This window comes from Lactuca saligna, chromosome 3 (assembly GCF_052625555.1).
Source record: "Lactuca saligna cultivar CGN05327 chromosome 3, ASM5262555v1, whole genome shotgun sequence".
In the NCBI taxonomy this organism is placed as follows: domain Eukaryota; kingdom Viridiplantae; phylum Streptophyta; class Magnoliopsida; order Asterales; family Asteraceae; genus Lactuca; species Lactuca saligna.
Window position 1 is genome coordinate 185,120,756 of NC_136419.1, and position 13,954 is coordinate 185,134,709.

General features: G+C 31.6%; 1 non-coding gene across 1 annotated transcript; it reads right to left on the reverse strand.

Moving 5' to 3' along the window:
• Nucleotides 1-13,414: 13,414 nt before the first annotated feature.
• Nucleotides 13,415-13,521, reverse strand: LOC145038086 (U6 spliceosomal RNA). The gene has a single exon (XR_013679156.1). It is a non-coding gene; the product is annotated as a U6 spliceosomal RNA (small nuclear RNA).
• Nucleotides 13,522-13,954: the final 433 nt, after the last annotated feature.

The window sequence follows — 13,954 nt, forward strand, 5'->3', positions numbered from 1 at the left end:
GATTTGGCAGATATTCATGAGGTGTTTCATGTGAGTTCTCTGTGCAAGTGCTTGAGCATCTACGATGAGACAGTCCCGTTATCCGATGTGAAATTGGATAATAAGTTAAGATATGTTGAAGAGCCTGAAGAGATCGTAAATGAAAGAACAACTAAGCTACGTAATAAAGAAGTAAAATTGGTGCTTGTCAAGTGGAAACACCATAGAGGCCCAAACTATACTTGGGAAAATAAGAATGAGATAAAATCGAAATATCCCCATTTATTTTAATCGATGTAATTTCGGGGATGAAATCCTCAAAAGGAGGAGGTATTTGTAACATAAACGTTTTGAAACCATGTTTTGTAATAAATAAAATTGTGAAATACTATGAGAAATTGAGTGTTGAGTTCTAACAGATAGTTTTTACTAGAAATGAAGTAAAACTATGTTTATATTCACTCATAAAATATTGGAAGTCGTATGAGATTCCAATTAAAAGCCAAATAGTGAAATATAGTGAAAATATAAAATTTGAATTAAGTAAAATTTTATTATTGAAAGTTGAAGATAATCTTATTAGAAACATTTAGGCGAAAACCTCGTCGAAATCCGAGTTATAACGAAGAAGTTATGACCAATCGAAGATTCGCGACAAAACCGACACGGCGCCGAATGATGTAAAAAGTGAGTTTTTGATAAACTACTTTTTAGCCTTAGTGATCTAAATGAAATTCGTAGTATTCGTTAAACCGAGAAGTTCGATATAAAGAACGTCAAAATCTGACTTAGTATGAGGAAGTTATGATTTTTCTAAGTTCCAGCTTAGCACTAGACAGCTAAAAACTCGAATTTTAGATCGAGTGATTTTTAGCCGACACAACCTAAAGGAGAATTGAAGGTCTCTTCATTAGTAGTACAACGGTAAAAAGTCTGACGAAAACGGACGTCGGATGAAGAAATTATGAATTTTTAACGGATTTTCCTATCCCGGTCTGTTAAAAATAATAATATTAAAATTAAGTTCAAAATTTGCCGACGAAGTCTAAATGAAAGTTGTAGAGCATAATTTTAGCTACGCGTGCATATAAAGAACGTCAAAAACGGAGTCCGTATGCGAACGTTACGGATTTTAGAAGAATTGGGTGCAATTTTCGAGAAATTAAGGATAAGACCCAGAATATTCGTGTGAACAGTACCGGCCACGTCACCCTTATCCATCCGAGTACGAAGCTGCTGCGTGTCGTGCTTTGATTCGTCCGAAGAGCGGTCCAGTCCGAGACCGACGCGTGTTGTCTTCTGATTGGACCGAGGCCGAAGCCTATCCCCGTCCGACGCGCCTCGCTCCATGTCACGTCCGAGCTTCGCACAAATGGCCCTTCGCATGCGCGTCGCGTGCCTTCACCCCCTGCTGCCACCTGCCCTTGCTGACTCACTCCTTCTCGGCCGAACCCTCGCACCTCCTCCCTATAAATACAAGGCCTGCGAGCCTTGCCGATGAATTTTAGAAAATTGCCATTTTTGGCCCATTTTTCCATATTTTGACTATTTTGACATCCCCCGAAGCCCCGGTGTCAATTTTAAAGCCCGAAACATGCCTCGAGACTCCCGAGAAGCCTGAAAAATTTATCTTTTCGGTTTTGGAGCCCTACCTTCGCAGAGCCTGGTTTTCAATTAAGCTCCCGGTTTTCAACATAGAAAGTCATATTTAAAGCCGAAACGCTGCCCAAATTACTATTTTGACCCCCGGTTAATTCCAGGTGAGTTCAATATATAGGAACAATTGTATGTTATGTGTTATATGTGCTATGTGCTTTTCAGTGTTATTATTCCGGGTTATTTTCCCGTGTTAGTTTATTCGCTATTTTTATAGCAAAGGTAATACCTTTGACCATGTGATCAGTGAAAGGACTTAGATTCACATTGGTAGTGGTACGTAGCCTCTGGCCATGTAGAGCATGTCTCCGTAAGAGAATGACTTCTATTCTATGGCATTGGAAAATGGTTAGACAGGACTATAAGCCTGAAATCTAACAAGATGTTAATCAGAAATTGTATGTCTTCTATGCCATTTGAGCCAAAGTTTTATTGATGTATATCAAGCATTGAAAAGTATATCTTTGAATAAAGTCTTTGATTGATATGAACGCTTGTCACATGATTTCACATATGTCTTTGTTTTTTCTCTTTGCTTCTGCCATATTGATGTATATATATATATATATATATATATATATATATATATATATATATATATATATATATATATATATATATATATATGGCATAACGTTATATTGTATATATTATTGAACTCACTAAGCGTCACCGCTTACCCTATCAATGTTTAACAATTGCAGGTGATAAGTAACCAGTATAATCATATATTGTTGAAAGAATTAGAATAGTTTGTAATAATAATACTTTTGTACTTCAGTTTATGTTTGTATAAATTACAGTATACTGGGTAGTTATGTAATATATAACACTTTGTAATAGTCGGTTTGTATCGAATAGATTGTAACCTCTTTATCAATGTAAAATATTGCTTTTATGAATATGCAAGTAGCATGTTTTGGAGTAATAATATTGTGAAGTATGAAAGTTTGGGTCTTTCAGAAATACGAAAGTTGGGGTGTTTCACCATGGCTTGTAAAAGGTTGATACTTGACATTGCTGCTAAAGTCATGCCTAACGTTGTTTAGAACCTTGATATAATATATTGGATCGCGACTATGCCTATCTGCCTATGCATAGTGTGTGCCATAATATCAAACCAATCATTACTATTACATATATAATATTTGGGTTCATGATCAATCCACCAACATGTGAACCCGAATATAACCCGTGAACCCGTATAATTAAATAGGTTAGACGGGTAGTGTCCGATTTGATGTTTCCGACCCGCCAACCCTCGACACGGATAATTATATGAGTCGTGTATGAGTTGATGCAATTTGACCCGCCAACGTGCCAATCGGAGGCTCGTCAACCGAACCCGATATGATTGCTATCCACATGAATACCCCTCAATTTAGATATCTCAGACATTATCAATTAGAAACTAACCGAAGCTACATGGCCATGGATCAGTTTTTAAAAGAGAATTGGTCTTGGACTTGGTGTTGACCATTAAAGGGAAAGCCGAAGAAAAATTACGACTCTTACTTTTTTAATGCACCAAGTGACTTTTTATTCAGAAGAAGATAAATGGTCTTGGAATCCTGAAAGTGAGTTCTACGTGAACAAATATTGATGATATCATTTTAGAGGTGAGCAATAAAGAGATTAGATGATATTATAAAACTGTCCAAAATGGTTGATATCTTTTCTTCGAGATCGTACTTAGATAGGATGCCTACCTAAAAAAATGTAACAAATAAGGCTACTGATTTGGATTTAGGGGGTGTTTGGATAGACAAAAAATATGTTGCTTATTGCTTATTGCTTATTCCTACTGAAATAAGAAAAGTTTAAGTGTTTGGATAAGAACCCCTAAAAATCAGCTTATTGCGGTAGGAATAAGCTAAATAAACCGATTTTAATAAGCAATGAGGGGGGGGGGGGGGGGGGGGATGCTTATTGCTTATTTTTAATGATTTGAAAATTTACCAAATTACCCTAAAAAAACAATACGTAACCCATAAACTCTTTTTCGATCACCAAATCCTTCACAACACTTTTTCCGTTCGCTATTCCTGCTCCTTGTGTGCCATCAACGATCACCAAATCGACAATCATGTAAGGTTTGCGTCTTCTTCCCTTTTTTTCGTCTTGTATCAATCGACTGGAGGATTTGTTCTGTTTTTTTTTATCTAGAAGCAATCGATTTGGAACCCTTCTCGATCAACATATATGTTTTTTTCCTCATGCACAATCGACGAGCTATTGAGGCTATCTGTTTCGTCATACATAATCGATGAACAATGGATATACATGGACGATTGCTTCTTTTTTTTTCATCCTTGATGGTTCTTGTTACAGAAAATTCATAAGTTTCTTTTGATTTCTATTGATGATACTTGTATTTTGCTTTTAACTTTTGTTGCTACAGAATATTTAGAAGTATCTTTTGATTGCTATTGATGTTACCTGTTTTTTGCTTCTACTTGTATGTATTTTGTTTTTCTATTCATGCTACCTGTTTTTTTTCTTCTGATTCAACATTAGGGTGAAAATTCAAAATTTTCTTCATTCAATATCATGATTTAATATAGGTAATGGGCGGTGTCAATGTTCATGATGTGGATATTGATACATCCAAAGTGAAAGTTACAAATAGATTTCATTGGGATCCTCATACATTCAAGATATTTCTTGAGGAATGTATGACAGAGCTAACGGGAATAGACCGCATACTTATCTCAATAAGTCTGCATGCCAAAAATATATGTAAGAGGCTTTTGGAACGAAGTGATAAAGATTTGGACATAAATCAAATGAAAAACAAATGAGACATTATGCGGAAAGAGTTCAAATATTATAACCGTTTAACAAGACTAGAAACGGGAATTTCAACTGATCCCGTGAGAAATATAATCTCAGCGTCAAAGGAATGGTGGGATGAGAAAATAAAGGTAATAATTATAAATTTTATCTAACTTATTATTTGTATTGTGTTTTTGTGACATTCTCATTTTGTACATATAGGAAGATAAAGAGTATGCTAAGTTTAAGGATAAGAATTTAGATGTATATCAGAAAAAAGAAACAAATGAATCCATATAAAATATATGTTATCTAGAAGCCCGCATATACGATATATGAACATATACGATATATGAATGGTTTTATGTAAGTAAAATAAAATTTTTACTGGATTCTTTTTTCTCGAGTTGAAACTATCGAGTGAGAAAGACTGTTTCCCCATTTTCATACGAATAGTGAGAAATCTCAGAGTTTCTCCAGTTGGGGCATAGAAAGAAGACCTGAACTCGGTGTTTCCTCAATCTGAATAGATCAATCTGGATTATAGGCCAGCAAGCCCGGAACCAGATATATTACGAGGCTTTATTCGGGATACCGCAGCTGTTGGAGACAAGGCTAAGGTACCTTGCGAATTTGGCGACGGTAGCACTCCGGATGATGTACAGTTTGTGGATATTACGGATGGAAAAGAGGATACTGACGAAGTCCGGTTTTTTGATGATGTTGATTCTTTTCTCACATATGATAGTTCTAGTAAGAAAAGGAGGGGAAAGAAGTTAACTCCCAAGCGTGACAACAAAAGGAACTTTGAAGGAAAAAATGAAGGAAAAAGTGAAGGAAAAGTATGGCAAACTCGTCATATGAAGAGAAACTGGACACTGTTTTTGATGTTTTGTTAACAAGGAGAATTCAACCCTCAAGAAAGGGAAATAAGTTAACTCCCATCCGTTATCACATTCCTGATTTTCGACGTGCACAAACTCGTGCCTTGCGGGAACCAAAAGGCTTCAAAGAAAAATTTAACTATTATCATTCGTCACTTCGCAATGTAATTGAACGAACTTTTGGAGTCCGGAAGGCTCGATGGGTGTTACTAAGAGATATGCATGTAAATTTCAACTGTGAGACCCAAGTGAAAATTGTGCAAGCTTCAATGGCGATTCACAATTACATTAGAATGAGCGGTAGTGGTGATGCAACATTTTAGATAGCGCAAGAAGAATCTTGTAATCCCCGCAATGATGAAGGATACGATGATGATATTGAGCCACATGACGAAGTATCGAGTGGACAACATAGAAATGATGATATGTATATGAGTGCAGTACGCGATACAATTACAGGACAAATTTTCTCAATGTCAAACACTCGTGCACGTAATGACGTATGATTTTTTTTGAAACTCTTTGGTATTTTCATTTTATGGTTTAATATAGTAGCATGAAACTATTTTGGATAATATGGAATGGGTTGTAACTGTACGTTACGGATAATATGGATTTGGAATGAAATTTGTGGTCTCATATAGGTTTGCATGATAAATGTTTTTTTTAGTTCTTATGGATACGAAAATTATGGTCTCATGTTTCTTGAATATTTCGATAGATGTATCAGATCAATTTAAAAATAGATGTAAAAATAATGTGGTAAATGTTTTTTTAGTTCTTATGGATAAGAAAATTATTATTATTATTTAAAAAACAAAAATGTTTTGTTTTAATAAGGAAAATATGTTAACATATAAAAGGAAGCATTTTTTTTTTTTGTGATTTTACTTATATAAGCTGTTTTGTTTTCCAAACACTTAAAATGTTTATTGCTTATTGCTTATTCTCACCGCAATAAGTTAATCCAAACACTTTTTAAAAAACTGCTTATTCCCACCACAATAAGCTAATCCTTATACTAATAAAAGAGTAGTCATTTTGACATGTATCACTATATTAGACCTCTTAATTAATATGATGCCACTTGTCATTCTATTAGTTCTCAATTTTAAATTTATTAGACATCCTAATTAATGTGATGTTATTTGTCAATCTATTTATTCTTCATTTTAAATTTTAAATTTTATATTATTGTTTTCATTAATTCACAAATAAAAAAATATCTAATATATATTAAAAATTAATTATATATATTTATTTGAATCAACGATTATAATTTCACAAAACTAATAAAAAATATATCGTACTTAATAATTTATTTAAAATAATTAATTATTAATTTTGAGGTTTTACTATAAAATTTCAATTAATTTTATAATCATAGTTTCCACAGGTTATAAACCAGTAAGTAATAAGCTAATAAGCTAAACACCAATTTATCTAAACACCCCCTTAATTATGTGCCTTATTTTCATCATTATGTAGATCCTATTGGTCATCTGTGGGTTCAGTGTTAGTTGGTGGCGAAAATTCAATCTTCCATTAGAGAATGATTTTTTTTAGTGGATTTAGTGAAATTATCGGCAATAAAAAGATCATGTTTGGAAGTGCTCATGCTAATTGTGTTATGGGTGTTTACTGAACTTTAGAAAATCAGTAGTTTTCAACACCCATAAGAAAATGAAGGACCTGATTTATGACAAGATTGCGTTCCCATCATTATTCTAAATGTAAACTCAACCAGAATTCTTGGTTAGTATTTGGAAGCGTAGGAATGATAAAGTCTTTAATGGTATCCTTACCTCTCCCACCAAAGTTTGCGGAAGATATCATGGCTATTGTTTTTGGGTGGGTTAAGCACAAGGGTAATTTTGGTAATTGCAATTGTGCAAATTGGTGTTGTTCTCCGTTTAGTATCATGTAATTCCGTTTTGTTTTTAGGGGCTTGTATCTCCCTGTTGGTGTTGGATTTTTGTTTGTTTGTTGCTTGCTGTGTCTTTTTCATGTAAGGCTATGGCCCCTTGTTCTTTTATAAAATTTCATCTTTTCCAAAAAAAAAAAAAAAAAAATATCTACCGTTGGATTTAAATGCAATGTAAGTGTTGTTCTAGCAAATTGCTAATTAATAAAATTTAGCTATTAAATAGATTTGTAGGACGAAGGAGATAATTAAGATATCTCACTTTTGTATATTTTGTAAAAATAACATACACACCAACCCAATAGATAGGGTTAGGGATGAGATTTAGAACTGGAAAACCGGACCGGAATCGGAATCGTTAGAACCGAAATATATAGAACCGGTTCCGGTTCCGGGTTTAAAAATTGGCTTTATCCGGGTTCTGAGTAATCCGAGTTTGGGTCCATCGGGTTCGGGTAAACCGGGTCTAAAAACCGGAACCGATGTTTACAACCGGAACCACTTTTAGGGCCGGAACCGGTTTTTGTGAAACGTTTAAAAGATACAGATCTCATCTGTTTCAACTCCGATTGACATGCGATTTTTTCCAACATGTAATTTAGAGTTTGTATATGATTTTAGAGATATAAATTTGCCATTTTTAATATTATATTCATTGACTTACAGTCCTCCAAAGTCGAGATATCAAAGCTGGAAGTTTTAGTTTTTCAGTTTTTTTGTATTCGGTGAAAGTTTTAAAACATGCATATCTAATTCGTTTGAAGTCGGATTGACATGTGGTTTTTTTTCCAACTTGGAGTTTACAGTTTGTACATGAGTTTAGAATATAATTTTGTCATTTTTGGTTTAACATTCAATGATTTACAGCCCTCCGAAGTCGGGATATCAAAACTGAAAATTTTCAACTTTTCAGCTATTTGTTTTTGTACTTTGTATTATGTGAAAATGTTAACACATGAAAATATCATTCGTTTAAAGTCGGATTGACATGCGGTTATTTCCAGAGTGTATTTTAGAGTTTATACATGATTTTAGAATATAATTTTGGTTTCATATTCAATGAGTTACAGTCACCCAAAGTCGGGATATCAATATGAAAATCTTCAAAGTTCAACCCACTAAGTACTAAGTAATTACCAAAAAATTCCGGTTTTTTCGGGTTTTTCGGTTCTAAACCCACTTTATCCGGTTCCAACCTACCCACTTTGATGTTTCCGGGTTTTCTGGTTCTAGACCACCTGGAACTGGTTCCTATATACCGGTCCGGGTTCCGGTTCTACAAAATCCCATTAACCGGTTCCGAGTTTTCCGGGTCCGGGTCCGGGTCCATCCGGTCCGGGTTTGGACCCACTTTCATCCCTAGATAGGGCCGATTGGTTGATTTTGAAGTTCCTATACGAATAATAGAATTGGCCTCCTTAGATACATTTATATATATATATATATATATATATATATATATAAGGGAGGATGAAGTCATTTCCTTCCAACCCACTGAATCCACTATCACATCAATATTTGCCTCTTTATTTTTTTCATCATTCCCAACCAACAACACATGAAAATCCTATCTTTTTCAACCTACTCAATTAAAAAAAATATAAAAAAACTAAGGTACAAGTTATAAAACACATGGTACAAGAGAAAATGAGAGAGGGAGGGGATGAAGTGGGTTAGTGAAACCAATTAAACAACCCGTTGAAGAGAGAGTCATATTGGCGGTAACTCTATTGTTAATTAAGATTTTACCTTATTCTTTTGTATATTTTTTAATTGAATGGGTTGAGTGGGTTGAAAAAGATAGGGTTTCCGTGTGTTGGGTTGAGAAAGATGAAGAAAAATGAAAGAGAAAAACTGATGTGTTAGTGAGTTCAATGGATTGGGAGGGAATAACTCCCTCCTCTCTAAGCAAAATAATTCGTAAACTGTATCGTAGGAAAACTAAAAAGGTAACTAAATTAATTAAAAAAAGAAATAAAAATTTTAAAAGTTAAGGGGCAATATATATATATATATATATATATATATATATATATATATATATATATATATATATATATATATATATATTATTGTGTGGACGTGTGAATAATGCTATTTTATGAAAATTACTAAGAGAATATGTTGTTTAGTAATGTGAATACGTTCAATCTCACAGAATTATTGCTATTTTAATGAATTCTCACCAATTTTAATTTATTTTTGTTCTCATTCACCGTTTTTTATTTATTTTAATTATTACAGAATATGACTCAATAAACATCCTGATAACATTCTGACGGAATGAGAATAATTAAAAAAGTGTATAATAACCTTATAAACGATTTAATTAGTGAAAATGCTTAATAATTAAAATAATTATATAAAATTGAACGCATTCATATTATCAAACATATTTTCTTTGTAATTTTCACAGAACAATATTATCCACGCGTCAATACAATAGATTCAATCCACATTTAAACCTAGCTCTCTCTTATATATATATATATATATATATATATATATATATATATATATATATATATATATATATATATATATATATATATATTTTTGAAATTGATTTATTAAACAAAGTAGAAGATGGGGAAAATTGTGAAAAAGAGAACATAAATGAGTGGTCTAAGATGTAAATCTGAGTCGTGATTTATATGTAGCTCTTTAACAAAAAAAAAGAAAAAAAAAAAAGAAAAAAGGATTTGGAATAAAATGCATCCAATGCTAAAAAGTTAAGAGGCAAAATAGATTCGAACCTGGTGTATCGAAGTTAAACGCGGCTAAATAAGTTTTATGTTAACTAGGCCCAATTATAATTTTGGGCTGGTGGGCCCTTTGCCGTTGCAAACCTACATGTCATCTGGGCCGGTCCTGGCTACATAATGACCCATTGCCCACTAAAAGTCTAAAATTGCTTCCACTTCTAAATATAGATACTAAATAATTTTAATCAAAGCATGTCTTTTGATTTATGATGAAAAACATTTTTTTTGTTCTAAAAACTAAGAGAGAAGAAAATTAAGTACAACTTTTGCCCGCAAGGCCATATAGATACCTTGTCCGGTCATTTGGTCACCGGATTAATTTATTAGTTAGATAGTTAGATTTTTTTTTTTTTGTATCAAACTAATTTATTTTTTTTAAACGGAAAATAATATAAACTTGTCAGATCCATGTATTACATGGTTTTATTTAAAAAAAAATTAAATATAAAATTTTAACAATTTGAAAAGTTTGAATTTATAAGGAAAATGAGAATTTTTTTGAATTATTAAAATTAATGAGGCTTTAATGTATTGGATACATTACATATATAAATCATTTCTAATAAATACATTACATATATATATATATATATATATATATATATATATATATATATATATATATATATATATATATATATATATATATATTACGTTACATATTAAATGTGGAATTTTAGTTTAATAAAATGAAAAATACAATAAAATGACAAGTGGAAAATAGAAAATTTAAAAATTTTAGAAAATGTTATATGTCCAAATGAAGAAGAAGATGACATGTGGTAAAAAAAACTTTTATTTATTAGATGAGATTTCTCCTTTGCCTGAGATAGAATCCAAGACCTCCTGTTTAGTTGTTAGATTAGAAACTACGTTGTTAGCTAAGTGGGCTAGTGCCAACTTGTAACCGGATTAATTTATTAGTTAGATAGTTAGATTATTTATATCAAACTAATTTAATTTTACATTAAAAGTAGACCAAAACCTGGTCTTTAGTCTTGACTAACCGAAAGATCAACTTAATTGACCAATTAATCTTTGAATATTGAAAACCATCAATTTCATATTAATAGGTTTGAAGTTACGATAACATAACCAAAGTAAAAGGCAACTTTAGCCAGAGACCAAGGTGGTCATAATGAATCAAAGAAAAGTAGCGACTTGTAGGTCACTTTATTTTCATTGTGGATGGCTAGGTTTAGTGGGCATCAACCAAAAAAGTGGTTGTTTAGGCGGCTAATTAAAAGTCTTTACCTATTTTTATTGTGATTAGTAATCAGGCTTATTGCTTAAGGATAATAATATTAATATCCTATTAATGAACAGAAGTAAATATGAAAGAAATAACATATGATTGCTAATTTTTTTTTTTTGTTTCATACTTATAATTTGTGTTGATTGTGTATTTCTTTTTTAATTTTTTAATTTGTTTATTTATTTATTTATTTGTTGCCGTTAAAAAAATAAAAAGAAGAGTTTAAACTTTAAGAAGATAGAACCTCATGCTCATAAGCAAAGTCTCTAAGCTCGAGATCCTATATATGTTTATTTTTCATTTTGTAAAATCGTGATCATAAGATCGAATTGAGATCGTAATATCCTACCAAAAACATTTAACATAAAAAAAATATTTTCGACCGTTAGTTAAACATTCCGTTATCAATAAATAGTTAAAAACATGAAAAACACATTTTCAATATATCATTTTGCATTAAACAATTAAAAAAAGTTTTTTATAAGGTTCATATTCGATATACTTAGTGAAAGACAAAATACATTAGAATTTAGAAAAAGAAAATATTGGGATCATACAATCTTATGATTGATCTTACAACCTTATGATTCGATATTATGATCTTACTCCTATTTACCAAAAAATTACCCATATATGATCTGGATCTAATTACATAGGTGAAATCGTAAAATCGTACAATCCTACGATCATGATCACAATTTTAACAACATTGTTCATAAGTGTTGATAAACAATAAAAACTTTATGTTTATTATCAGTATCATCGAATCAACAAATAATTAGGGCTATAAAAATATTATAGTTATACCAATGCATAATCTACCTGAAATAGGGATTGTATCCACATGGATACATAACTATAAAAAAAAAACCTCTATGCAAAAAGTATACAACAATTAAAAATAAAAGAGGATTCTTCTAGTTAACTAAAAATAAGAATAAATTAAATTACAATAAATAAACTAGAGCTAAGGAAAATTTGGGACAATTTTTGTTCGTGTTCCTTTCAACTATATGAAATTGATCATGATTTGATGTTTAGATAATATTTAACCTAATATGTTACTAAGCAATATTAACAAGCGCTAATATCACTTTACTTTTCAAATTATCTACACAAAACAAGCTCTTTAACTGACTTAATTTTAGTAACCCTAATCCAAATAAACTCTTAGATTTTGATTGGAAACTTGCATTAAGTTCTATACAATATTTTCATAAGCTTGAAAGCCTATTAAGTGAATTATGTTTACAATGAATTAAATCCTAAGTTAAAAACCAATAATTACTCTATACATGTGATAATTCATAAAACAATTAAGAATTTCATAAATTAAACTAGTTCATGATAAAAGGATAAACTCAAGCATTTTTTATTAACCGGTAAAAGGATTATTTCTAAACGGTAATAACAACCATATTGGTTTAATACGTACAAAAAAAACCTTAGTGACCTAATACAGACAAACTGGAAACCTTATTACCCTCCTAAGTCATTAACCCTAATTATTTAGAAAACATGCTTACTAATCAATGTGACTGATTTGTTTGAGTAAAAATAGTTGCTTCCATTTAAACTTATCTCATAACCATTCTAGAACTTTTAAGTCCAAAAACTCATATGATTGATGATCTTCATTACATAAATATGCAACATTTTATCAATAACTTCTTTTTTGTCATTTAAATGGTTACATGAACACATCCACATGTACAAAAACAATCTCACTTTGATACCTCCCATCAATGTCTACATTTGATAACGAATGGAAATGTAGAACCAACAGGGATTTGCAGAGGATGTCTATAATCAATTATTTTATAAAAAGAAAAACCACAACATTAAGTAAGAAACTGAAGTTGCAAAATGAATAAAAAAATCTACACATAAACAAACACATACATACTATATACAACACATAAATGAAAGTTTATAAAGCATGAAACTTAATGACAGGAAAAGTAAAAAACTTAAAGGAGACTTTATAGAAAGAAAGATCACCCTTACTTGCCACAAATGGTTGAAAACATCAACAAGAAGATCAATTTGACCATAGAATCCACATGTTGTCTGATCATGACTTCAGTAGATGAACTACTGAAACGTAAGAATTGCAATTGAACTCTATTAGCATTTGAAAAGGGAATTAGGGTTCCAGAGAAGACGACGAAGGGTTAAAATTTTTTTTAGACCATTTCTCGATTTGTGTGTGTCATCCTTGCGCAGGGGCTATGCTAATCTTCTCTGTATTGTTCCAATTTTATCGGATGTCCCCAAAGGGACGACTATAGATGAAGAGCTTCGCCATATAGAGGAGTAGCATGTTATATGAGACAACGTGAGTTCTAAACGAAGTAGTTTACTGTTGATGATCATATATTCTTAATGTCTTTAAAATTAGGGTTAATGACTTAGGAGGGTAATAAGGTTTCCAGTTTGTCTGTATTAGGTCACTAAAGTTTTTTTTTGTACGTATTAGACTAATATGATTGTTATTACCATTTAGAAATAGTCCTATTTACCGGTTAAAACCGGTAAAAGGACTATTTCTACACGGTAATAACAACCATATTGGTCTAATACGCACAAAAAAAAAACCTTAATGACTTAATACCGACAAACTGAAAACCTTATTACCCCAAGTCATTATCCCAACAAAAAATAAACAATATTCACAGAAATAGAATCTCTGTGGAATTTGTTGGTGCCCAACACC